The sequence below is a fragment of the Myotis brandtii genome, unplaced genomic scaffold, assembly GCF_000412655.1.
Source record: "Myotis brandtii unplaced genomic scaffold, ASM41265v1 scaffold38, whole genome shotgun sequence".
Lineage (NCBI taxonomy): Eukaryota > Metazoa > Chordata > Mammalia > Chiroptera > Vespertilionidae > Myotis > Myotis brandtii.
Window position 1 is genome coordinate 3,698,365 of NW_005364596.1, and position 23,495 is coordinate 3,721,859.

The 23,495-nt window shown below is 35.7% G+C and overlaps 1 long non-coding RNA gene across 1 annotated transcript; it reads left to right on the forward strand.

Annotated features, from left to right (window-relative positions):
- The first annotated feature begins 17,219 nt into the window (after window positions 1–17,219).
- On the forward strand, window positions 17,220–23,163 carry LOC106727164. Its single transcript, XR_001363324.1, has 3 exons — window positions 17,220–17,615; window positions 20,731–20,806; window positions 22,113–23,163. It is a non-coding gene; the product is annotated as an uncharacterized LOC106727164 (long non-coding RNA).
- The last annotated feature ends 332 nt before the right edge of the window (window positions 23,164–23,495 follow it).

Consider the following 23,495-nt stretch of genomic DNA (forward strand, 5'->3'; position numbering starts at 1 on the left):
TCTTATATTTAAGTCTCTAATCCATTTTGAGTGTGTTCTTGTATGTGGTATAAGAAAGTGGTCCAATATAATTTTTTCATGTATTTGTCCTCTTTCCCCACACCTGTTATTGAGGAGACTCTTTATCACTGTGTATTCTTGCCTGAGTGAGGCCTTTCTTGCTGAAACTCTAGAGGAATCCTCTGTGTGCAATGGTTTCTAGAGATAGAACAGATAAAACGGTCTGATATAGTTTCCAGAGATCAGATGCCTACAGATAATTCAATGTATTTAAATAAATGTGCACTGACTTCAACACATTTACCTCCTCATGTGCATGTCTACCTACTTCTCTGCCTATCACATGGATAAAAACCCAGAAATCTCTGCTCATAGTAAATGTAGTTAGTACTTCTGAAAGACAGATTCCTAAGGAACCAAAAGAAGAAATGAATGTACATTGAACAACATTAATTGGTGAAGAAGAATTGAGATGTCAGACTAAAATTAAATATTTTTGAAATTCCATGTCCCATTGAGTATATTTTCTCAACCTCTTCTGAAGCAATCTACTTCTCTCCATACCTTGTGCCACTATTGTAGTCCAGGCCAGTAATTTTCTCTCTAAATTATTTTGACAATTTCTAATTGAACTCACTCATGTTTGGCCTCTCTCCTACCCCAATCTAATACCTGCACTGTGTATTATCCATTGGCTTAAAACCTTTCAGTGGCTCTACACTGTCTGCAGGATAAAGTCAAATCTCCTTTTGTGGCTGACAAGGCTGTCAGGACCATTCCTGATTTATTGGCCCCACCCCACTGGTTTCTTAGAGCACTCTTACTACTTTAAACTCTAGTCTTACTTCCTTATATATCAGATCTTTTAGCATTTATGCCTTTTCTGAGTGGAGTGACTTTCTATCTTCTTATTTTTCCCCATCTCACATCTCCCCCTGAAGTAGTTCTTATAACTAATAAACAAAGCAGTAAAACAAAACAAAGAAACAGGATCCTATGGCTAGAGGATTGGTGATGAGAAACTTCTTTCAAAGCCATTGTCAGGGTTATGGTACCATCTTTAGCTGTTTGTCCTAGTTTAAGCAGAAGATTCCCGCACTCAACCATCAAACACTGTTTACGTGGTCTTGGCAGAAGAAAAGCTTAGAGCAACTCAGCTGGGAAGAAGGGATCAACCTCAGGGTTCTTTGGCTCCTCTGGAGGACTTTCATTTCTTTTCACTTCAGCTGGGTGAGTTTGGTTGCACCTCAGTGAATCCCTGCTCCAACACACATAATTCAGCTTTAGCAATGGGTGTAAACACTTTCTACAGCTTTCAGAAGTCCACTAGGAAGGCCATACAATATATAGAATATGTGATGTAGACATTTCCCTTTATCACATCTAAAAACATCGTATACAGATATATGGTGATTACTAGGGGGGAAGGGAAGGGGTAGAGGGAGGTAGAAGAAGATAAAAGGGGGATAAATGGTGATGGAAGAGTCAGTGATGGAAGTGACAGGCCTGAGTGGGTCTGCCTGAGGCTGCTTGTAGTGTGTGGGTTCTTGACTTTGTGCAGAAAAGATTTCACAAAATGATCACAGGTGATTTTGAGAGTATGCTCATTAAAGCTGGGGACAGTGAAACAAAGGAAGGACTTAGGGTGACAGAAGCAACAGGAGAGACCCTAGACTCCCTAGAAACATTATAGGAAAGAAGTGAGCTGAAGCCGGGCTGCTGTTAGCTCACTGGAAGTAACAGTCACAGTGACAGAAGTGACCTAGGTGGGGCTGCTTTTAGTTCACTAGAAAGTCAGAGAAAAAGGGAATGTTGGAGACAGGATCAGAGGGTAAGCCTGGAGCAAGCTGCAGCTGCCCACTGCTCCCCTGGTTGCAAGGCTCGTGGGGATGCATAAGTTAGAAGGAAGTAAAAGGTTCGGGCCCAAGAAGGAGCATGGACGTGATCTAGAGAGAGCCCGTGCTGGTAGCCCTTGTTTTGAGGGTTTTATCTCCCTTCTGGGGGTGAGAATCTCAGGGGAGGGTTTCAGCAGAAGATTCATCAGCTTCCCAGGTGCATTTTTAATATGCTGATGCATCAAAATGAGTGTATAGGGGAGTTTGGGATTATGCTTTGGTCTGCTTTACTGGTTTACTTTTATCTTGGGTCTGTCTGGCTCTAACTGGGTTTTTGTTATTTGTTTTTCTGACTTCATCTGTCCTTGGGTTTGGCTGGCACAAATGGCTTTAATTGGGTCTCTGTTCTCTATCTCACAGCTCAGTGATTTAAGCTATGTATTCTCTGGTTAGGGAGGACAGGTATAAACCCTTTGTTCTCAAGTGTCCTTGGTTAGGGAAGATAAGGTCTTGCGATTCACTAGCTGGCTGTAAACTGTTCATATTTTTTGGACTTGTGTAATTATCTTGTGTCAGTTTCCCATTCCACTTGCTTCTTACTATCCTGCCTCAGAAGGAGATTTTATTTGGGGTGGTGAACACACAATGCAATGTACAGATGATGTATTATAGGATTGTACATCTGAAACCTATATAATTTTACTAACCAATGTCACCCCAATAAATTCAATAAAAAAGCAACTTATATATAAATCTGAAACTACCTATCATAACTGAACTAGAGGTCAGATGTTGTTCATCTTTCAGACATTCCCTGTCTGAGGCTTATTCTCCCTCAATGAACCTTTCTTTTTCCTCACTCCTCTGTGGTCTCCTAGCACCTTTTCCATACCTCTCTGAGTTAAGTATTCACCACAAGCTATTTTCTGATGTGTCTGCCTTTCCCAAGAGACAGAGGATCTTAAAGATGGATCATGATTATTCATCTTTGTGACTCCAAGGCATAACACAAGGTACTTTATAAATGTTTATTGAGGGGATAAGACTTTGATTCTTCTTAAGATCTTATGACTCCTTTATATTCACAACTATCGAGACCAAATGACTTGATGGTTTAAAATTATGGAAAATAACATGTGTTTTTCTCATACTTTATTCTTCTTCTTGGGAGAAGGGGTTTCCACCAGCACTAGTATACTTATTTTTTAATGGTATTTTTGACTGTTGACATGGCAACTGTGCACTAATATGCAAAAAAAAATCAAACTAAAGTTATGTTTGGATACAGCGCTATTGTAGTGAGGTTGAAACTGTAAAATATCCAGTTGGGACAGAATGTAAGACAATGTGTGATTGAAAACAGGTGGCAGCCACATTGTGTTGCAGTAAATTTTATCAAATCCCCTTTAGCATTTTTTAATTGGCTTCTGAGAATTTGTGTTCCCAAGAATTATCCTTATTTTTCTGTATTTGATAATTTAACAAACTCATTGATTTATTCATCTATACATTTCATAATTATGTTTAATAACTTGCTGATAACTTCAGGGAAGAAGTTGAGAAGTGGGAAAAGTGTAAGAAAGAATCAAAGGCAAAAAATATCTTTACTCAATAAACTTGCAATCTGGTTTCAGAGGTAAAATGCAGAGCATAATCAATTTAAATATTTATTGATTACCTGTTAGATGCATAGAAATGAGATAAAATGCTTGTATTTAAAGTACTTACAATATGGTTGTGAAAAAATACAAATAATGCAACTACCACAGGAAGAACAAACTCCACTCAGATAAGTACATAAGAGGTTTTTTTTTTTAAGAACTTGAGAAAAAAAATCCATTATGAAGGGGAGAGTTAGCAGACATTATACCCAAAAGAATTAGCCATCCAAAAATTGAAGACCAAAATCAATCTGAAAAAGATGACAAAATATATTTAAAAAGATTAAAGAGATAAAAAAGAATAAAAAAACATAGATTAAGGTTGCTTGAAAACTTCAAGCAGTTTTGAAGAAGGATCAAATTGAACTTCTATATATAAAAAATAGAATCATAAAAAATAAGCTCAGTGGATGGGGTCAATAGCTGGTTAATAAAAAATTAAAATGAGAATCAGAGAACTGAAAGGTATACTGCAGCAAACTTCCCAAAATGCATAACAGTATAATATAATATAATGATTTTTAAGAAAGGTATCTATATATATAAAAGCCTAAGTGACCAGAATGCCTGAAAGACTGGAACGACTGGAACGACCAGAATGACCGGTCGCTATGATGTGCACTGACCACCAGGGGCCAGATGCTCAACATAGGAGCTGCCCTCTGGTGGTCAGTGCACTCCCACAGTCAACCTCCTGTGGCCAGCCAACCTCCTATGGTCCTTCCCCGCTGTCTGGCAGGCCCTGACTGGCAGCTGGCAGCCTGCAGGAAGGCCCTGGTCAGCAGCCAGCAGCTGGCAGAAAGGGGGGGCTGGCCAGGGGGAGGAACCAGGAGAGGGAAGGCCCCGGCTGGCAGTTGGAAGGCCCCAATCAGCCCGGATCGCCAGCCAGGCCTAGAGACCCCACCCGTGCATGAATTTCATGCACTGGGCCTCTAGTTAAGCTATAAAAAAAATCTAGAATGAAGAGACAGAATGAGGGCATTCCAGAGAGAGTAAATAAAAGACATAGGGGAGAAAAAGTATTCTAAGAGATAATGGCTGGGAGTTTTCAAAATTGAAGAAAGGCATGAACCCATAAATTAAAAAATCATAATTGTTTTCCAGCAGTAAAAACAAAATTCAAAATATAAACAAACAAAATTGCAAACCCACACTAGAATGCAGTATGGTCTATCAAACAAACAACTACATATACCCAAAAGCAAAACCCAGGAAGAAAAAGATTTCTTCTAGAGAAGAATATAATTGGGCTTATAACAGATTTCTCATTAACAACAATGGACATTAGATGAGAATACAATAATATATTTTAAGTGCTGAGAAAAACAACCATCAATCTAGAATGCTAAACCACCTAAATTATCATTCAAGACAGAACAAATTAAGACATTTACTTTTGTTTATGAGAAGGTTTGTTAGACACCCTCTGGAAAATGAGTGAAGTTTTTTATTCTTCATTCAGAATCAAATCAATTAAGAAGTGGAATGCAGCCCTATCTGGTTTGGTGTAGTGGATAGAGCATTGGGTTCTGGGTTTGATTTCAGTCAAGGGCACATACCTCAGTTGCAGGCTTGGGGCATATGCGGGAGGCAACCAATCCATGTGTCTCTCTCACATCAATTTTTTTCTCTTTCTGTCTTCCCCTCCCGTTTCAGTGTTTCAATAAAACTTTATTTACAAAAACAAAAAAATCAATGACAAAATATTCTCAGGTGAGGATTAACAACAACATAAAAGAAGTGAAATGCAAAGAACCATGTCATGTAAAGAAATTTATAATCTAAATGAACTGATGAAAATATAATAAAATAATGTTTATCTAGTGGGAGACTTAAAAATAGAACTAAAATACTAAATTACAATATTGTGAAATTTGGGAGACAGAGATTGAAATTAAATAAGGGCCTTGAATTATATGGAAGAAGTCATGTTAAATAGAAGAAATATATGATGTAACTCAAAACCAATAGGAGTAAAGGTAGATTAAATAAAATTGGACTGATCCAAAAAAATGCTGAGTTATTAGAAATAAAATATATAACTTCAAAACATAGGGTGGAAAAAATGGAATGAAGAAAATTGGACGAAACCAATAGAAGTAACAAATGGAGAAAGACAAAAGTTAAATAGCCAAAAGCAAAATAAATGATCAAAATAAGTCCAAAGAGGTATAAGTGGGAACAACTCCATCTGTCTGATGATAAGCAGAGATGATTAAACTGGGTTAAAGATGAATCATAATTTTTTTTTAATTTATAAAAACTGTGTAGTTGTATTAAATAACAAATTAAACCCTCAAATCTCAGGGCTTCTATTTTGAGATAAAATGTTTCATTTTACCAAAAATAGACATCTCCTCTCTTCCTATTCTCCCCCAAATCATGTATCATTTTTCAAGTAAATTATACTTTTTTTCCCACAGAGTATATGATTATGTACAGAGAAAGCCACAAATAAATTGCAAATTCATTATTTCTTATAAATATTAAATATTTAGGAAGTGATTAGAAGGTCACTGTTCAAATATCAATTTGCATTTCCATACATACACATAAACTGAAAGAGTAATAAGAAGAAAAGATACCATTTACAACAGCAAAGAGAATAAAAAAGGAAAAAAAGAAGAAAAGTAGATACTTAGGAATAGGTCTAAGACCTGTACGGAAAAATTATGTTTTTCTTTAAAAGATATTGGAAAATATTTAAAAATATATGAAGAGATACATTGTCTGAGTCTGTTTGGGTTGCTATAATAGAATAGATTGGGTAGCTTACCCAGAGAGTAAATAGCTTATAAACAACAGAAATTTATTTCTTACAGTTCTGGAAGTTAGGAGTTCAAGATCAAGGTGCCACCATGGTTGTAGTCTCATAAGAAATTTATAATCTGAATGAACTGATGAAAATATAATAAGATAATGACTAACTAGTGGGAGATTTTAAAATTGAACCGATTCACTTTCTTACTGTAACCTCACATGGTGGAAGGGGTTAAGGAGCTCTGTGGAGTCTTTTATGTAAGACACTAATGCCATTTATGAGGGTTCCACCCTAATGATTTAAGCACCAACCAATGGCATCTCACCTCCTACTATCATCACCTTTGGGGGTCAGGATTTCAACATATGAATTTAGGGGGGCACAAACTTTCACATCACAGTATACATCATGTTCATGAGTAGAGACTCAATATTAGCAGGATGTTGCTTCTTTCCTCTTCAGTCTATTAGGTAGAACCACATGAAACTGTCATCTCTGTAGGTCAAAAACAGTTTAATGTCAATATCAAAGGTTTGAACTAATATATAAGTACAGTTATAATTTAAAAAAATAGGATTTGTATAGGAACTTGACAAGTTGATTCTATAATTTATATGAAAGAGCAAAGGCCGAAGAATATACAGGACAATGCTGAAGTATAAAAGAGCAAGAGGACTTGCTCTATCAGGCAGCATAATATATTATCCAGTATTAATAATCAAGACAGCTTTGCACTGGCCCAGGAAGAGACAACTAAACCATGGAACCGAAGAGCGTGCTCCCAAAGTATTCCAGGCCTATATGCCTATTTGGAACAGGTTTCAGCACCTATCCTTGAGCAGTGGTAGACTGTTCAATTAGTGATACTGGGCCAATAAAAACCTGTGCTAACAGTGAGAGCTGAAATCTGCAGACAATACTAAGCTCTTCTAGAGCAAGAACAAATGCTGATCTAAGGAAATTATAGGAAGATCTATCACGGCCATTGATGCAAAAGTGGGAGTTGAGTTTCCGTGTGTAATATCTGCCTATCCATAGTGCAGAAGCTGTTCTTTAGTGTCCACATTTGGTCCAGGTCCAGGTAAAAATTTTTCTTTTTTTCTGAGCCCTCTTTCTTAGATCTCTTGTTTGTGCGCTGCAGGTCCTGGGTACAGTTGGAAGGTAGGGACATATCCAGGTGGCAAGACACGTGAAAGGTTTGAATAGACTTTCAAAGAATCAATAGCCTCTGGTTAAACAAACTTAGTTCAGGATTCAGATCAGACTATTCTGTGCCCATCACATGCCAGTTACTCCTTCCCGCCTCTTTGGCACATGACTGAAAGTAGGTTTGCTTGGATTAGTAAGAATAAGATGTTCTATGCAAAGTGAACCTGGTGCAACAAATACTATGCTAATAATTTCCAAAGGCAAATAAACTATTTTGTTATTATTTAGTCTCTTGAAATAAATATAAAAGGATAAAGTTAGGCTCATCAAAATTATGTCTGAAATCTTAAACCAGGTCATTAATAAAATTGCTCTTGCAGAATAAGGTGGTAAAGAATCTGCTATCTATTTGAGTATCATGAAAGGATGTACAATCACATTGAACTATTGCATTTTTTGGGAATGTACATGACTTAGCTAACAAAAACAAAGGGATGTAAAAGCATTTGACAAAAATTAAACTGCACACAGACATCACTATCATGGGTCTAATGACTGCCAATGACTCGTTTCAAGCAGAAAGTGAAAGAAACTTAACCATCTCTAGGAGGAAATCTCTATCAATTCTCCTACATGCATCCCTGACGTGTCCAAATATTTGAACTACGCATCCACAGTTTAGACTTTAGACAATCCAGGTGATTAAATCTCAAACTAAATCTAGTTGAAGAAATTGTAAGAGAACTAAGATTTCAAATTTACCACAAATTCCAGAAGTTTACAACCCTCAAATAAATGCATTCCGCTCAAAAGCAAACAAAATAGCTTTTCAACATAAGAAGTCCTTTGAGTTTCAAAAAACCCCACCAAAGCCATGTAAGTGCTTCATCATGCAAATCAACTATTCAGGGAAATGGCCAGTGAGCAGCATGCATGGATGATACTGAGAAAAGCAGAGGCTGTTTTCATCTTCTCAGCAGGACAGATTCCTCATGCCACAGATTTAATGATCCCCCTTCCCCATACATCTTGAAAAGGCACGTTTTACAGATTTGTGAAAAGATGTTTTGAATGAAGCAGATTTCAAATAAATTCCTTTTCCTGTGCCCACTGAGTTATCATTATAAAGAGCAGTTGCAGTAAAGTGGATATAGACACATAATGTTGGTGTCCCTGCATATGGTGACTATATTGATTCAATCATTTGGGGAAAACTTGAAGTCTCATAAATGGATATCAAGGGTTATATTCGTCAATATGGCCAAGATCTGCCAGTATTGAGTGCATTATTAATATATCTGTTTATTGAAAAATATTATTAGTCTTTTATTTTTTAAACTGTAGAATGGAGGGAAGAGAGGGTTGACTGGGGTTGAAATTGTGACTGGTTCTCAAGATAACTGTAAACAGAGGCCCAAATATACCTTTTGTAAACTGCGTGGGAGGGAGCTCCACCTTTAGTAGGTAATCGTACATAAAGGATTTATATGGGCATGAAGGAAGAGGTCCAAGATAGTGAAAACAATGAGTTAGGTAAATTTTTCATGTTTGAGGAATTATGGCCCCTGGAAAATTTTAGGGCAGAGAATTAAAGAGGAAAGTGAAAAATAATTATAGTAACAATACTGTATGTTTAGATACAGTCTAATTTTAAGATTTTTGAGTTGTTCAAAATTCTCAGAGTCAGGACTAAGTTTTCTTGAATGAGACTCTACTCCAGAACTTGATTACTGGGGTTTCTAAGTGCATAAGGTATTTGCTCTCTTATGGTAATGAGAAACCTGACAGGTCAGTGTACCTCACTGCACAGGTCTTTAGAGAAGCAATAAATAAAACTTGGGTCTATCTCAACAATGTTGAAGGGGACCCACCCAATAACTATTCAGCTATGGTGCATGTTTGGAGATCATTTGCAAGCATTCTATTCCATAAAACGAGGAAGCTTCTTAGAGACTTAGAGAAAACTAGGAAAGGAATAGGACAGTTATTACTCTATGCTTCACCTTAACCTTGGAAAATGTTGAGAGGAAAAACCCTTAGGTCTGAAGGAAGGGAAAAGAAGTCACAACATTGGGTATCAACCTCCATTGCTTGGGTGCACCACATGACTCATGATTTTAAAATGCCTTTAAATATCTACAAAAATATTACCTTTTAAGCATACATTTTATGTCAATGCATTTCTTGGTACATATTGCAATACTATATTAGCTAAATCATTTAATTAAATGAAATAGACCATTTCTTTGCCATATCATATTAATAGAGAGTCATTGTCATTTCCATTTGTATCCTAAGCACTTATTATACTTAGATACAAAATTCTGAGTATCCAGAGAGCAATTCTGAGTCAGGAATTATAGAGGATGATGATGAAGTCAGCATTGGCTATTAAAACAGCGGGTATAATCATAAAGTTGAAGTTGACCAACTCCAATGTAGTGCTTTCTGTTTCTTAGCCCTTTGAATTCTGAGTAGGTAGGTTGTCCTGCTTGAGGATAAGGTAAAGGAGAATGAAATAGAACTTATTGTTTTTGTAGCAAAGATTTACACTAGAATACCAACTCTCATCTAGGTGGGAGAGAACCCTGAAAGGAAAAATTCTCTGTTTTGGGATGGAAATTTACTTTGAAGTAAAAATTTATCTTACTAATTGAATCTTAGCTTACTATTGTGGTTTTGCTACACTAAAACATTTATTTCAAGTTTTATGAGAATGGAATATGAGAATTATGGAAGGCAGATATAATTACAACTTATGGAGTCATCAGAATTCTTTTTAATGTTTAAATCGTTGGGCTGGAGGCCAGATCTTTGATTTCTAACTGAATCCATTTGACTCTATAAACTTATTAGTCTTTTGTATTTGATTACTGGAATACCTAAGAATTCTTCTAAATCATTCATTAGTTTCTATTCTAAAAGATAACGTCTTCATTCTATTGATGCTATTTTGCTTGTGTGGTTATAAAAACAACTTGATTTTACTTCTTTTATTTATTGAAGAATAATTTAATAAAAAAGAACACAGCAATGGTGACTTTTCCCCTAGAGGCAAAATTATGGGGCAAAACAAATCTACTAGTTTTTGAATTTGTTTTGGAGATCATCATTTGTTGGAGTAAATTCTGCAGTTGATCAAGAGACACAAGTTGAATGAGGAAAATAGATGCACTGAAGATGCTACAATGAGATGCTACTGTCATCTTCCCATTTTTTTCTCTGAGAATAAAGGCAATTGATGCCCCATTAAACAGTTACTCCTTATTACTCTTTAGTTTTTTTTCTAAGATTGTCATAAAAATAGAAAGGATTTTCTCTGGTTAATTTTACTTCCATTCTGTTGGAGCCACCCATCCCCATAGCTACACCATGAATGTTTTTAATAAATATATATATTTGAGTATCAAAATTTCATTTATCTCACTCTGACCAAAATCTCTTGTCTGCTAAGCTTTGTTTCACCCTTGCTACCACTATAGCTGCTCTCAGAACATTCTAGTCTCTGGATTTCTCTCATTCTCTCCCGCCATTTAACCTCCTCCAGGGCACTTTACCTTTCTTACTCAGCCTCACTCTATGGAGAGAATAGTGTATGACCTATTTTCCCACTAAGTATCTGATTCTGTGTACCCTTATCCTTCCACTGTACCAGTAGCATTTAGTAACTCAGTAAAAAATCAGAGCCACATTCCCTTTTCTTGAGACTCTACCTGGGTGGTTGAAGGTCAGTAGTTCAGGTCATACACTGAGCAGTTGGTCCTGCTCAATTTTATGAGCTTAGCACTGTGCATAATTTTTTCCCTATGCATCTGGCTAGCTTTGTTTCTCAGGCCCTTTTAGATTTTTCAAATGGAATAATATAATAAGTATTCTTTTGAAAGTGCTTTCTTTCACTTAACATAATGTTTTCAAGATTCACCCATATTATAGAATGCATCAGTACTTCATTGTTATTTTTAAAGATTATCTTTATTGTTGAAAATATTACAGATGTCCTAATCTGCCCTCCCATCCCCCCAGCCCATTAACCCTCTCCTCCTTACCTCTGCCCCACCCCCCTCCCAAACTATTGTCTGTGTCGATAGGTTATACATATATGCATATAAATTTTTTGGTTAATCTTTTCCCACCACTTCACTGCTTTGTATAGCAGACTAAGGAAGTGGATTGCCAGATAAGGAAATGGTGGGATTTCTGGGCTATATGGTAACTCTATGCTTAACATTTTGAAGAACAGCCAAACTGTTTTCTAAAATTACTGAACCATTTTACAATCTCTCCAACAATGTATGTGTCCCAATTTCTTCATATTGACATCAACACATTACATCTGTCTTTTATTATAGTCATCCTATTGGGTGATTTTTATTTGCATTTCCTGAATGATTAATAATGTTGAGCATTACCCCCCACTCCCCCACCCCAGTTTGTTTATTTGGGAGAAATGTCTATTCAGGTCCTTTGGCATTTTTAAACTGGATTATTTATCTTTTTAAATTAAATTTTAGAAATTCTCTACATATTCTGGGTACAAATTCATTGTCAGATATATGATTTACAAATATTTTTTACTAGAAGCCTGATGCACGAAATTTGTGCAAGAGTAGGCCTTCCTTCCCTTGGCTGCCGGCATCAGATTCCCTCTGGCACCCGGGACCTGGGCTTCCCTCGAAGTCCCAGCTTTGTCCAGAAGGTGTGGTCTAATTAGCATATTATGCTTTTATTATCATAGATTAACTATGAGTGATCTTTTTACTTTCTTGATGGTGTTCTTTGAAATATCAAGTTTTTAATTTTTAAAAATCCAGTTTATTTACTTTTTATTTTGTTGTTTGTGCTTTTGATGTCATATCTAAGAAACTATTGATTAACTCAGAAAACAAAAATTTATTCCACTTTTTTCTAAGAGTTTTATAGTTTTAACTCTTACATTTAGGTCTATGATATATTGTGAGTTAATCTGCGTTACTGGTGTGAGGTAGGGGTCTAAGTTCATTCTTTTACATGTGAACATCCAGTTGTCCAGCACCGTTTGTTGAAAATATTATTTTCTTCCTATTGAATCATCTTGGCAACTTATTGAAAATCAATTGATGATATAAGGTTTATTTCTGGACTCTTAATTCTGTTCCACTTATCTATATGTTTTTTTGAGGTAACTTTTATTTTATTTTAATTACAGTTTACATTCAATATTATTTTGTATTAGTTTCAGGTGTATAGCACAGTGGTCAGACAATATTTTATATTAGTTTCCTACTGCTGCTATAAAAAGTTACCACAAACTTAGTGACTCAAAATAACACAAATTTAGATTACAGTTGTGGAGGTAAAAATAATTTGAAATGGTCTTACTAGGCCAAAACCAACTTGTTGGCAGGGATGTTTGCCTCTGGAGGTTATAGGACTGCCTTGCCTTTCCTAGCGTCTAGGGACTGCATGTATTCCTTGACTGTGTCTCTCTTCCAACTTCAAAGTCAGTTCTTGCACTACTCTGTCCTCGCTTCTGTCATCACATCGTCCCCTCTCTCACTCTTCTGATCTCTTCTTTCACATCATAAGAATCCTTGTGATTACACTGTGCCCACCCAAATAACCCAGGATAATCTCCCCTTCACAAGATACTTAATCACACCTGCAAGTTCTCTTTTGCTCTGTAAGGTAATGTATTGTATTCCCAGGCTGTGGGGATTCGCACATGGGCATCTCTGGGGAGGCTGCTATTCTGTGTACCACATATTCTTATGCTAGCACCTCACTTTCTTCATTACTGTAGCTTTGTAGTAAGTTTTAAAACAGGAAGTGTAAGTCCTTCAACTAGTCTTTTCTGAAGATTGTTTTGGTTATTCTGAATCCCTTGCATTTCTATGTGGATTTTAGGATCACCTTGCTAATTTCTGCAAAAAACCTAGATGGTATTTTGATATTCATTGTGTTAAATTTATATATCTTAACAAGATTAAGTCTTCTGGTGGATAAACATAGGAGAGCTCTTCATTTACTTAGATTTTCTTTACATTTTCAGTAGTATGTATACTTTCCAGTGGACTAGACTTGTACTTTTTTGGTACATTTATTTCTTTTTTTAAAAAAATATATTTTATTGATTTTTTTACAGAGAGGAAGGGAGAGGGATAGAGAGTTAGAAATATCAATGAGAGAGAAACATCGATCAGCTGCCTCCTGCACACCCCCCATTGGGAATGTGCCCGCAACCAAGGTATATGCCCTTGACCGGAATCGAACCTGGGACCCTTGAGTCCACAGGCTGATGCTCTATCCACTGAGCCAAATGGTACATTTATTTCTAATAAAGCATTTCTAAGTGTTTTAAATTTTTGAGGCCATGGTAAATTGAATTGTTTTCTTAATTTTATTTTGGGTTTGTTCATTGCTAGTATACGTAAATAAAATTGACATTTGTATATTGATCTTATGTTCTGCAACTTTGCTAAACTTGCTTATTAGTTGAAATACTTTTTCTGTGAGTGTCATAGGATTTTTTAAATGTATAAGATCATGTTATCTGAAAATCAAAATAGTTTTATTCCTTTTTTTTCCAATCTGAATGCCTTTTTGTTTGTATCCCTTGCTCAGCTGAGATGGCCAGAACGTCCATTCCAATGTTGAATAGAGTGGTAGGAGTGGGTATCTTTGATCTCTTCTTGATCTTAGAAGGAAATAATTCAGTTTTCATCATTAACTATGATGTTAGCTCTGGGTTTTTCATAGATATCTCATCAGGCTAAAGAAATTCCCTTTATTTCTAGTTTGTAGAGTGGTTTTTTTTTAAACATGAAAACATTTATCAAATGCTTTTTCTTCATCTATTGAAATGATCATGTGCTAATATATTTTTGCATCTACTTTTATGAGCTATTCTCCTGTAATTTTATTTTCTTGTGATATTGTTGTCAGTCATTCCATGTGTTTTTTACTTTTAAATTATCTTTTTGAGGTATAATTCATATATAAGAAATTAAACTTATTTAAAGTGCACAATTGTTAATTTTAGACATAGAAATATACTTATGAAATCATTACCACAATCCAAATAATAAATGTATCCATTATTCAGATGCACTTTGTAATTTCTCTCTCCTGGCCTTCTCCCTCTCCTTCATTCTCAGGAAACCACTGATCTGCTTTCCATTACTGTGACCTAGAATTTTATATAGATGGAATCATAAAGTATAAGTCCTATGCATTTCAACAACAATTTTGGAATCAATTTGTCAGTTCCTATAATAAAAACCTGTGGGGATTTTGATTGTATTGATTTAATGATGCTGCCTATAGGCTTCAAAAATATATACTTTTATATTCTCTATTCTGACTGGCTTTAACAGGCTCCCTTGGCAAAGCTCTTCCTTTGTAATCACGAACTCAATCCTATTTCCCTCCTTTCCCCATTTCCTTGGGTATTGGCCTTGATCGTAGTCTCTTTCATCTTTTGCTTAGCTGAGCTCCAATCTCCTTCAATCTCATATTTTTATTTTATCCTTTTGCTATTACTCATTATAAAGAACAGAAATGTAAATCTGTATGAATTTCCCAAAGGATGACAAAGGAGTACAAGAATCTAGGATGGGCCTGTGACTTAGAGGTGCTTTTTATTTTATTTTATTGTATTTTTTTTTATTGTAGGTCTTGGATCCTCAAGAGAAGTGTGGAATGTATTCATTCATACGTTAGGGTACATTGCCTTGAAAACCATCTTGGGGAAAAGCAGGGTATAAATAATAAATTAAAATATCCTTCCAGTTACCAGTCTTTGATATGCCAGGTATGGTATAAGGAACTTCTGATAAATTGTGGATATGGGGCATTAAGACAGATCTGTTATCTATTATTAGAGCCTGGATATAGGAAGCCCATTTTTGGATGGTTTCTTCCCCCTGGGTATCCTGAACTGGGTGTTAAAGAGTGAAACATGTGTTTTAGATGTAGAAATTCATGAATAAAATGGCCTTTGGGTAAGCCTAGGTATTTTAAACATCTGGTTCTCAAATGCAGAAATCAACATTCTATTTCTCTTTATGTAAGAACATCACATAGGTAGGGGGAAATTCCAGCGCCACAGCAAAAGCCTTCTAACTGATTTCATTGTCTTCATTCTGTCCTCATAGTATCATATTTTAGTATTTCTATTTTCCTAAAACACAGATATGATTGTTTCTCTCTAACTTTAAAAGATTAGTCTTTGACAGTCTTCTATTTCCTCCAGATTAATGCTCAATTTCCATCACTTGACACTAAAAATTATTTACTGCTTATTTCCTTTCACTTTCTACATCTCTTACAACTCTCTATTGCAGCAATGTGACTAGGCTATGCATTTTCACATCTGTGTATCTTTGCTTCTTCTATTTCCCCTGCCTAGAATGTCTTTTCTACTTTTGAAATTATATCTATCTTTCAATACTCAGCTCCAATTCACATTCTGTGAATTTTAATTCTCCCAAGTCACAATTGCCACCTTTTTTGAGTGTTCTGGAGTTATAAGAGCTAGCATTTCTGATATGCTTACTAAAAGGTAGATCTTTTTATTACACCACTTTTTAGTTAACAGACACACAGCTGGTAAGTGGCAGGATGCAATTGCAATGGATGCTTCTTTCTTTTTTTAAAAAAATATATTTTATTGAATTTTTACAGAGAGGAAGGGAGAGAGATAGAGAGTTAGAAACATCGATGAGAGAGAAACATCGATCAGCTGCCTCCTGCACACCTCCTACTGGGGATGTGCCCGCAACCAAGGTACATGCCCTTGACCAGAATTGAACCTGGACCTTTCAGTCCGAAGGCTGATGCTCTATCCATTGAGCCAAACTGGTTAGGGCTGGATGCTTCTTTCATCTATTACTCAAACCTTTGATTATGGCCCTTACAACCTCTCTCCTTTTCCTCTCTCTCTTACTTTATGACAGGAAATGGCTGTTCCATTCAAGTACTGACATTCTCTCTATGTTGTACTGCCAACAATTGACTGAAATTTCATGTTCTCAGTTTCAATTCATGAAAAAGCTAATCTGAATAGAGCAGGTACTCATCCCTGGCCCACCCACATAGAGGACAACAAGGGGTATTCCCAAAACGACCTCATGGTTGTAGACAGTTCTCAGGGAAGGGAGGACCTACGGCAAGAAGCAGACACCTCTAAAAATACTACTTACTTTACATTAATAGTCATATCTTGATAAATTAATGTTTTATTTGCTGTGTTTTTCATGTTATTCTGGTAAGAATAATTTGTTTGGTTGCTTTCTTTTTAAAAAAATATGTTTTTATTGATTTCAGAGAGGAAGGGAGAGGGAGAGAGAGAGAGAAACATCAATGATGAGGATCATTGATTGGCTGCCTCCTGCATGCTCCTTACTGGGGATAGAGCCTTCAGCCCAGGCATGTGCCCTTGACCAGAATCATACCTGGGACCCTTCAGTATGCAGGCCAACGCTCTATCTACTGAGCCAAATCAGCTAGGGCTACAAGTTTGAACATTTCAGTCCCAGAGCCCTGCTCCTTAAACTTCATTGAGCAAGACAACAGCAAAAACAATGTCTTCATTTTTAGATATTTTCCATGTTGCCTAGATGTTTGAAAACACTTTGTACTTGGCGGCTAGGGTTTTTTTTTAAAAAAGTTTAATAGTAAGATAGTGCTCTCAGTGTTAAAAAGTGACTGGATACCATGCAATGCCACATTTCTTTCCAATAGGTGTCTAACTTTTTCAAGAAACAGCTAATCTCTTATAGAAATCCACTTGAATGCAGATGATGTAAATCCTTTTCTTTGTATCTTTCAAGGTTTTATCAAAAGCTATGTACAATTTTACTGCCTCTGACAAGCAGTGAAAAGAAGTTGTTTTTCTCACTGCTTACCTCCTTGGTAAGTTGGTGATGCCTCACAAAGAAGATATTACCCCCCACTTGAGTAAAGTGTCAGATATTTTCCATCATTTCAGTAGGAATGGCAGCCAGATCCATCACTGCACAGTGAGCCATGCCAGAGGGAAGGATGTCCAGGAGTGGACCACAAATTGCCTCCCAGGACTTTGGATCATTGTTCATTAATTGAGTGCTGACAGTGTGTTTGCCTCGCTGTTAAGTGAGAGAGAAGAAACAGACTCAATTTTCGGCATTCAATGTCTGAGTCAGTCAGATAGTACATTGGGTAGATTGAAATACTCTGATGGCTACATCTCAGGTAAGAGTTGCTTTATTTTTATGGTATAATATCTTCTGATGGAATGGGGAAATTATAATTTAATAGCATTAAAGAGTTATGCAGCTAAAAAAAATGGAGAGATAAAAAGTAGTTTCCTAATGAAAAATAAATTAATCCATCTTTTTTCCTTTTGTCATCTAAATCCCTCTTCTCACCCTCAAAGCTTGTTCTATGTGTAGGAGAGAATAACCTTCATAAATGAGGCCAAATTCATTTGATTTCCCTGGAGATTTGTGGTTCTTCAATATTAGTGCAGATTCCTTGTGTATGCTGCAGGAGGTGAGATTGGGTGAGAGCCAAACTGAGTCTTCATCATCTAACCATGCCTAGAAAATGCCAGTTATTCTAATTGGGTTATCTCTCCTGTTAACAAGTCTCTTTGTTTTCTTAGACAGCTATGTAGGGAATTCTCCACAAGTTCTTCCTATCTCATCTGACCCAGATGTTGTCTATATAAGGACAAAAATGTGAACACATCTTAAAAAATTTGAAACAACTTTAGATTGTTAGATTCCCCTGGGGCAGGATAGCTTAAGAATGTAATACCTTCATGTTTGTGGTAAGTGACTGATGAATTCAATAAAAGAGTTTGATTTTTTGATAGGAATTATTTCTTGGGAAAGTATCACTGATTCACAGAAGAGAACTAATTGCACCTACATGTTATTCTGATTCTGTGAGGATGAATATGTATTTATTTATTATATTGAATGAGGAGGAAGGGAGATAAAATTGAGGTACAAGAAATAGAGGTCAAAGGGAACAAACTTGCTTTTTGGCAGATACAAGAGGAATAAGGATTACAGCTAAAAACACAAAGTAGGAATTCGGGATTTTTGGAAAAAAATACTTATGACCATCAGGTAAATATCACATTACCTCCAAATTAACTTTATGGTAACACATTTTTTCTTATATGTTGATGTAGAAATTAAAGATATAATTTCTTTGCAAACCAACTGTGCATCTTGTAATTGATTTCTTCTATGGAGACAATATTTTGGCTGAATTTTTTGGCTCAATAGTTATATATTTCTTGTGCATCTATTATGCACTGGAGGTTCCTAGGATTGGAACTAGAGTATATGTCCATTCCATTACCATGATGTCCACACTCATCACCACAAAAAACACAGACATGATTGCATTCCTTATAGAAGGCAAATTTAACTCAGATATTTTAAACACCCATATTCAATGTAGCTCTAATGCAAGATCAACCTATATGAAGCCATTTTTTCTGATGGTTTCTACAATAAAAATATTTTGGCCAGCAGAGCTGTGGTGGGATTTGAGCTTGTTGCAAGCTGACTAGTATGGATGTCAATCCAAAGACCACTCAGTATAGCAGAGCAGCCTTTGGGATTTTGAACATGTTGGATTCCTCCTCCAAAAGCATCTATAATGAACAGAGTTATTTTGAAAGCATTCCCTGCAGTTCATGCCTTAATTCAATCATCTGGGAATAGGAAAGCAGATCCCTCTCAATACACCACTAACTTGGATTTCTATGGTATTATGCACAATCTTCTCATTTATTTTTACAGTGATAGAGTGGTTTCTGAGCCAAGTTCTGCAGGCATGTGGGGGAGAAGGAAAAGGTTTAGATGGTTCTAAATTTGTGAAATAACTGACATTTTTTATTTTTTTGCTTTTCTTCAGAAATGAAAACAAACACCAGTAAACTGCACACCTTAGAGCAGAAGGATGCAATTCTTGGCCTCTTGGCTCATTTTGGCAAAAATCAACCCCTTTGATTCAAGAATGTTTTGTTTGTACCAGTGCCCTTTACATCCTATTGCCTGTGTTCTGAGAATTGCTTCTCTAGCTTTTTATTAACTTGATTTACTACTTTTAACCAGAAAATTAAAAAAGAGAAACTAAACTATGGAGGAGAAGTAGATTCTCTGACCTAGCTACATTAATCATGAAAATGGTATCCATCATCTCCCTTAGCGTTTGCTTAGAGCTTTCATAGAAGTGACTGCTCCTTATTAACACCCTCCTTCCCTAGAGGAGGTAATTTATTAGCAAGAGGTTCTGATTTCTGAAGATTTTGTTACTTCTCAGATATAGATGCAATAAATAATTATGGAGACATGAATTAGATAAATACATGCTAATGAAAAAAGCATTATTATATATACACATGAAACTCCAGTGACCTAGCACTGTTCTTTTTATTTATTTACAATCTTTCTCCAAATCCTTCTCTCTCTCTCTGTTTGTTTTAAATTATTAGATACAGCCTTCAGTATTTACCATGTAGTGGACACTAATTGTTGATGTGCATTTTAGAGCAAGCAAAATACTCATTTACTATATAGTTATTAAAGAGAGTGAAAGTGGTGGTGTGAAATAATTCTCCAAGAAGCCTAAATAAGCAAACATGCTTAAACAACAAAAAGTTCATCACGGGAAATTCCTTCCCTATACATAATAAAATCTCATAGATTGTTTTCAAGGCTTAACAGTATTAATTGCAACAAGTCATTTCCAATATAGAATGCATCACAAATACTCCTCTTCAGTATCTAGCTGAATTGGAGCCATGTAAATGTGTTTGCTATACCCAAGAACAATGTGAGGAGAAATGGTTTATGATTTTATAACATAATTGAAAACAGCAAGAATAAAAGGTAAAATCAACTACTGAAGGAATTTTACTGCTCTCGGATTCTAGATTTTTTTTTAAGGAAAATATCTGGACTTCCGACCCAGTAAGGAAATAAGATTTGGTATATGGAAAATCTCTTCTAAGGCAAAAGGGAGTATGAGTAGTTCCTTGATTAGTCTGTCCTATATTTATTTTATCTTGGTTTGCAACTTTGCTGTTTAACTCCTGAACTAAATGTTGAAATTGCTTTAACTTCATTTAGGGACCATTTTAATTTTAGTTTGGACTTTTTCAGTATAAGAATGCATAAAAATAAAAAGTTGATGGAATTACATTTAACTGTAGAATATGATAATAAATATTTGGCACATAATTCCCAGAACATTAGATCTCAAGTAGAATCGAAATTAGTTAATAGTAGATATTCAAAGTAATGAATTTTATTGCAATAAAGTAATTGCATTTTATTCTTTTAAGACAATAATTTTGTGCCAGAATTAACTGGGAATCAGCTGAGGCAGTCCTCATATAAAGCTGTAAGCTTGTTGATGTGGTAAGGTTAGAAACATAAAGATTATGTCTTAGATGTTTTGATGTAATCACCATTTATTAAAGAATAATGGACATTAAGGAATCACAGTTCATCTCTGCCATTCTATCCTAAAAGCCTGGTTTAATTTTTTTATAATAAATGTTTTTTATTGATTTCAGAGAGAACAAGAGAGGGAGAGACAGAAACTTCAATGATGAGAGAGAATCATTGATAGGCTGCCTACAGCACTACCCCCTACTGGGGATCGAGCCCCCAACCTGGGTATGTGCCTTGATCGGGAATCAAATGATGACCTCCTGGTTCATAGGTCGACACCCAACCACTGAGCCACACTGGCCAGGCATGGCTTAATTTTATTGAACCAAAGTTGAAAGCTATTGCCACATTCTCCTGCTTCACCTGCTAAGTTCTGGCAGATATTTAGAACACTGGATGAAGAAGTGAATGAGCAGACTGTGGTTCTAAAACAAAGGGTCTGAAAGAGCATATGAACCTTCTCTCTATTTCAAAAATTTATTAGAGCTGCTTCTCTCTTGAACATTTATCACTACGAACATAATTTGTAGTTTTAATTTCCAGTTTGTATACTTGTTAACACTGAGTTAAAACGTTTAAAATTCTGTTACACTTGATATGACTCTTTTAAATATTTTTCCCACAAAATTTAATAAAAAAAGTTATGTCCCTTTGAATCTGCAACACTGAACAAGAGAGTGATTGGCTATAATAATATTGGGTAATTGAGTTGTGTTGGTGCCTGGATTTAAAAATGATGCAGACAATACAGAGATATCATGTTTCTGTTTCCTATGAGATCTCTTCTTCTTTCTTGAACCCTTCAATGTCAATATCTTTTGTTGAAATCACTAATAATTAAATTTTTGAAAAGTATAGATCATGCTCCCAGGAGAGGCACTCCAGCAAGGATACCTAATTGCTTGTCAGCTACAAGTTAAATGTGGCTTACCAAATGGCTTTAGCATGCCAAAACATAAAATGAAATAAGAATCCAGAACTTAATAAAAATGGCCTCCAATGGAATTCTTCAGAGAAAAACGTCAATCAGCAAAGCGAATTTTATGCCAATGTCTAAAGACACTATGATTTTGTTCTACCATCCAGGAAAGAGGAACCCTTATTTCACGGTCAGTTATTCTTGGCTTGGCAAAACATAGGGAAGCTGGTGTTCCTCTAAGCTCCAAACCTGGGTTTGGCACTAATTTTGTATATATTCTGTTTTAGGCTCGGGCCCATATCAGAGAATACCTAAATTGACACTTCATTTTTCCCCTTTTCAAATTTGCAGTACCAAGGCTGGGTTTGATGTTGGAATTGGTCTTTGGAGGTGAGAAAAGAGAAACAATTTATTTGTCTGGAAATTTTCTTAGTCATAGTCTCTATGAAAAGAAGAGCGACTTTTTTTGACATCAAGTTCAAGTCACATTAGCATTCTATGGAGCAACAGTTGCAAGCCGACTGCTTTTTTTGGGTGTGATATTTGGACACTCTTCAGCCAATGCCTTGAACATACTTTTACACCCTCTTATTGTTGTTGTTGTTACTGAAAAATGAGAAATCAGGAGGTCTCAGTGACCCAAAAACCAAGAGTTGAGGCATAGTCAAGCTGACGATGTTGAAATGTCACTTCAACAGTCACAAAGATGGTAATGATTTCTACTCTTATGTTTTATAGTTTAAAAGTACTTCTTGTAAATAAACTGTGACACATCCGGACAATGGAATACCATTCAGTGCTAAAATGAAATGAGCTATGAAACTATGAAAAGAGTTGGAGAAACATTAAAACAAGTTAGTAGGTGAAATAAACCAATCTGAAAAGGCTACCTACTGTGTGATTTCCACTATATGACATTCTGGAAAAGACAAAACTGAAGAGGAAATAAAAAGATTAGTGGTTTCCCAGCGTTAGGGACTAGGAATAGATGAATAAGTGGAGCACAGAATTTTTATGTCAGTGAAACTATTCTGTATGATACTATAATGGTGTGTACACATCAGTATTTACATTTATCAAAACCCATAGAATGTACAACCCAAGAGCAAACCTGAAGCTAAACTATAGACTTTATCTCCATACCCTACAGTCTTTCTATTACCTTTCACAGCTTTTTGTGAATGAGCCTTAGAGGGCACAACTAAGTATGAAAGTTACGAGACAAGATTAGAATTAAATGGACAAAGCATTCCAAATTTAAAAAGCACAGAAAAAATGACATTAATGTATGAGAGATATACCTAAACAAAAAGGAATCACTGTAAACTGTGTAAATACCTATAAAATAGTGTTTTTAAATATGAAATATTGAAAAGTGAAAAAAATTGCTCTAGCATATGATAGTGTCTTGGAAACATTCTTTTTGTAGATAAATTGCTTTTAGAACTACAAAAGAGTGATTTTTGGAAGTATTTATAGTATTTCTATGGTAGATTTGACCAATATGTGGTTATTCATACCTTGGGTGTACAATTGATCTTCTTTCTTTTTAAAATATGTCCTTTTAAAAAGACTGCCTGGAAGACGTTTAAAGGGAATGTGTTGATACTCAACTCTATTATAACAGACGTTAGATGTGCTTGAAGTTCTTTTGTCAAAATTGGTCTAGATCTCACCAAGGTTGTTTTCAAGTTCAGAAATTCATGTCATTGACATCATGCCTGTATCATCAGG